Genomic DNA, 4393 nt, shown 5'->3' with positions numbered 1-4393 from the left:
ACATCGCGGCGTATGCGCAATATTTGAATGGAGACCCCTCAAGCGTCAAATTGGGCGTTTTTATTATACATGATTGAAAGTAAACAATGTATGGAAAAGAGAACGACTTCCGATAGCGACAACATGTTTATATTTACTTACTATATTTGTTCATGCCATTTAAAGAGACGGGGCTAAGCCATCTGTTCTGTTGTCTGTCAAACTGAATGCTGCCTTGGATATATAGTCAATCAGGTTGCTCGTGACAGGTTGCCTTCAGCAATTACTTCTAAGCACACACATCAATTTGTAACATTTGGTTTTTTTGGTTAACAAATTAGGCAAATTAGCCAGCAATTTGTGTTGGCTATCAAATTGGTTCAAATGTTGATGTAGTTAAGAAAATTGGTTTAAAAAATAAAGAAGGAGAGGATTCTTGAGCAATATTTCAAAGAAATTATATTATTATTATAAGAAAATCTTCAATATTTTTAATCAAAATCATAATTTTGTATCCAACAAAACTGAATCTAATTATTTTATTCATATTTTTTTATTATTTTATTTAAGTCGTGTAAAATATACATTTACATATAATTTTGTTAATAATAAAAAATCGACAATTTCACATATATGTAGGTGAATTATTGCTTAAACAATCACAAAGTGTACTTAAGTATTCCACACATTTGTTTAGAATTAGACCAGTCCACTTTCATGTTTGTTTTCTTGAAATAATTAAAGCATTCAGCTCAGTTCCAACTTCATTTCCGACTTTCACTTGCTCACAAGCAGAGTTCAACGGAAGTGCCTAAAAAAGAAACATTTACAGCTGGCGAACCACTTCACTGAGCCACAAAGACTCGAATCGCTTTATCATAAACAAGTGAATGGACTATTGAAAAAAAAATGTCATTGCGGGTCGTATAAAGTGTCGCAAAGTGGCCATCAAAAAATTGGCAGCGCATAAACCAAAAAAAAAAAAAAAAAAAAAAAAAATGAATCTCCCCAAAGAGCAGTAGTGGAAGGGCAAACATGAGTAAAGTGCTATTAAAATAATGTGGGCAAGTGCCAAACATATTTTGTGCATTTTTAGCTATTACATTTACGAGTATTGAAAGCGCAGCGAGCCACGAGGCGTATGCGCAACGTTACGAGCAGGCACACTGTAAGCCATTTATTTATTTGCATTTAACACATATTACCTGTCATTTTGAATTTATGTTATTTAAGCTGCAATTTATTTGGAAATATAAATACACGTTCGACCTGAGCGAACCAAGGGAAAAGCCTGAATGAAATTGTGAAATTGAGACTTGCTGGAAAAGTACACAGAAAATTGAGTATGAAATACCCAGCACCCAAAAAAAATGTATGAATTGCATGTTATCCATAGAAAAGAGCATCTAAAAAGCCATTAACTATATATAGTATCGACCAGTCGGAAGAGCTCATTCAATTTGAATTGGATTAGATATATCAGACGCAAATCAAGTTATTTTGCTATCTAATTAATTTCTACCAGTTCTCCCATATTGATTTTTATTGATCACAGCTTAGCAATATTTCAATTGTTTAATAACTTCTGCCGCCTTGCACAATATTCACTGTAGGTACATGGTATCTTCTAGTCGGTCACGCTCAATATGTTTATTTTAACAAAATTTCTGCGAATTGTTATATCCCGAGGGGGTTTCTGTAATCGATAAGTCGAGCTGCAATATCAATTAACAATTTCACAGCATTTACTGGTGGCTCTTTTAAAATTGTTAAAATAAAAAACACGTAGGCAGCTTTAAGAAATGCTGCTATTGTTCGAAAACTGAACTTCAACCTTTGATTATAATTACGCTGCGAACAACTTTGACCTATAGAAATTCCCAGAAGTGGGTCGCAATACTTAAGCGTGTGTCCTGTCTCACAAATGCGCCAATTTAAGTGCCATTTAGTGAGCTGCGAGTGAGAAGCTCTATAAAAAATGCATATCGACCTTAATGGCGTTCGGCAAAGTCCATCAAATCAATTGCCCGAGCTCATGGCTCGCACATAAAATATACTTAATTGCAGGCTAATAAAATACGTGCAGGCAAAACGAATTCCAAATGTTTTTGAAAGTCTTATCTATTGATTTTAAAAAGCGAATAGTTCTCAAAAATTTATTAAAGTTTTGTGCCAGGCAGTTGTGTGTGTGAGTGTGTGTGTGCTTTCAAATAGTCAATTTCGCCTTTTGCGGTCTCCTAATCTATTTACATTGCCTGCTCGTCGAGCCTGGCTAAACTGACCAATTTCGAGGTCTGCCATTTCCGTGGCCAAATTGAAAGGCAAATCGAAGCTGCCAGCGGTTTTTGGCCTTAAGGAAATACAGCCCACTCCAGTCTGTGGCAATCGTCAGCCCACAAGCCGGAAAGTCCAGACGGTCCAGACAGTGCACACAAGTGTGTTTAATGTGCTACATGGTATTTCACTTACTTAGTTGCATGTTTGATTCGGTTAACCAACAATTCCACAATTTGACTGCACGCATGAATTGTTGTTAACAAATTACAATCGACCAATTATGAGGCCATTACCGGAATTGTGTTTTAACACTAAAGCACCAAAACCTCACAGCCTGCATTTAAAATCCCTATAATAAGATAGTTAACAAATATGCATAGTTGGCACGCAAAATAAAACATGTTTTCGGGTTCTATTTTTGTTTGATATATAATTAGACTTGTTTTATTTTTTGACAAAGTAGCTAACATACATAAATTATATAACTTAACATACAGTATTATTATTTTTTTGTATAACATTTTGTTTGTTTTTTTTTCAATTTTTCTGTGTTTATGGAGAACAACTTACAAAGTATTTATTCTACTGTCAAGTCTAATATACAAATTTACAAGGGTGACTATATAAATCGATCTGCGAGATCGATTGGGAGAGACCTTCGCAATCTCCTCTGCGTTCGGACTCCTCCGATTCCACGCCTCTTTAGTAGATGCCTAGCCAGAAGATTAGAATGGTCTATGTAATTTGCAGTCTTAACGTACATAAATCCAAATAAATATTTTAATTAAAATATATAATTAAATTATCGCAATACTTATGAATGCTAGTCATGACAAAATGTTATCTCAAATATTTAATATATAATTTATGTTTGTTCTTTTGCTTTGTTTTTGGAAAAATGTCGATTTCTTTTTTCTTTTCTTATGCCTTAATATTGAAATTTAATTAAATCAACAAAAGATTATTTATTAAACAGTACAAAATAGTTAATAAATTGTTGTACCGAGCATTTATCTTTTGTATATGTATACAATTTGTATTACCCGGAAAAACGCATATAAAAACAGCTCTAAAAGTTAATTATGTTGTGTTTTTGTTGGCAAGTTGCTGCTGCTCATCAATAAGCGCCACGAAACGAGTCCCTGAAACTGGTTTTAAATTGCATATTTTAAGGCGCGGTGCGTGCCAGTGCATATATTAGTGGCCCTCACCCTCCCAACCCGCCCCACCCACGCTAGTTTTCGGCAGCTTCAAATGCAAAATGTGCGCAAAATAAAACTAAAAGCAAACAGTTTGCAAACGGAAAAACATTTTGTTTTGCCTGACTGCAGGCGCTGATGCGTTGCCTTTGGAATGTCCTTTAACAATCGAGAGGCAGCAGTTGCTGCTGCTGCTACCCTTTGCCAACAAATACAACAACAACAACAACATAAGCACAGAAGTAACCAGGCAACACGCCAAAAGCCTTTACTATTCAGCGCAAAAATACGGGCTTTTGAAATTTCCCACACATCCGGCATGAAATGCATATGCGCTTTTCTTCTGCCATAGTGTGGGTATGCGCGTGCATGTGTGCGTGTGTGTGCGTGTGTGTGTCTAAGCTATTTATGCTATTTCTTTTTTATAGTAACTGCTAATTGGCAGGATTATAGTACTTGTAGATGGCCGCTTTGCCTACAGAGAAAAGTTCCAAGCAGCTTAATTGTGTCTAAAAACATATATTTAAAGTGGCATCCAATTCACTGAAAGTTTTTTTCATTGCACAATTGTTTTCTACAGCAAGAAAATAATGTGGTTTTTTTTCAATACTCAGATGTGTGTGTAAAGAGACTCTGCCAATTATGGAATACTTGAAAAGGAATAAACTATTGTTTTAACAATTTCTACGAATTTTTAGGAGTTACACATTTATTTCATCTATTCACAACAACAAAAACATTTGCTTTGAATTCAAAACAATTCGGAATTGATTTTGAATTTTAACTATCTTAGATTAAGGTAAAAGTAACAAAAGCAAAAATGTAACAAAAAATTTATATTTATTGAAAAATATTCAGCAAATATGATAGTTGTAATATTTGTAAGAATTTGTGACACTTGATGCTAATCTGATTTATTTTCATTTATTTACAGCGCT

Source organism: Drosophila virilis, chromosome 4 (genome assembly GCF_030788295.1).
Source record: "Drosophila virilis strain 15010-1051.87 chromosome 4, Dvir_AGI_RSII-ME, whole genome shotgun sequence".
Lineage (NCBI taxonomy): Eukaryota > Metazoa > Arthropoda > Insecta > Diptera > Drosophilidae > Drosophila > Drosophila virilis.
Note: the sequence above shows the minus strand (reverse complement) of the source record.